This window comes from Varanus komodoensis, unplaced genomic scaffold, assembly GCF_004798865.1.
Source record: "Varanus komodoensis strain SLA01 unplaced genomic scaffold, ASM479886v1 scaffold13_3, whole genome shotgun sequence".
Taxonomy (NCBI): domain Eukaryota; kingdom Metazoa; phylum Chordata; class Lepidosauria; order Squamata; family Varanidae; genus Varanus; species Varanus komodoensis.
Genome location: NW_025335409.1, coordinates 15952321 through 15953126, shown reverse-complemented (window position 1 = coordinate 15953126; position 806 = coordinate 15952321).

The following is an 806-nucleotide window of genomic DNA, read 5'->3' as shown; positions in this document are numbered from 1 at the left end:
TATACCGTAGGCTCTGTGTTTCATTTTCTCATCTGAGATGCAGGGGTTCTGAGGTTCACCATGATAATGGCCATGTGAGGGTGGCAATGGGGTTGATTTGTATCCCTAGCTGTGCACAATTTGAACAAAGAAAACTGGATTTTCCACTTTGCATCTTGTGATTTTTTTTTAAATCAGAAACTTGTCAGAACAAGCCAAATTCTTTACAGTGTCTGCTGAGCTCCAGGGACTTATGTAGGGTAAGCATTGCTATTGAATGAATAGGTTTATTTACTTGCTGGGAATTTGCTGTCACATGATACGCAATTTTTAAAAGACCAAAGCTTATACATAGCAGCCAACAATATATGTCTTAGATATTAACTGCCAAAAACATTTACTCATAAGTCACAAAATCAGCTGCCTGTTGACTCAACTCAGACACCAGTGGGTTTAGTTTTATGTTGCATAAAATCAGCACAAATAGGACAATTCCAGAAGAACTAGAAGTAATTCTATTTTGTTCTACTTTGTTAAAAAAAATGAGATATAGGCACTATCATCATTACAAACTATGACCAGTTATATGGGAAAATGTCTATTATTATTATTATTATTATTATTATTATTATTATTATAACATTTCTATGCCGCCCCTTGCCGAAACCTCGGGGCGGCTTACAACATGATAAAATACATTGAAATACAATAGTACATAATAAATTACCATTAAATATAAAAATACAAAAAATACATTGATTTACAAATACAAAATTAACATTATCAGTATAAAATAAAAATATAGGATGAGAAAGAGAAGGAAGAAG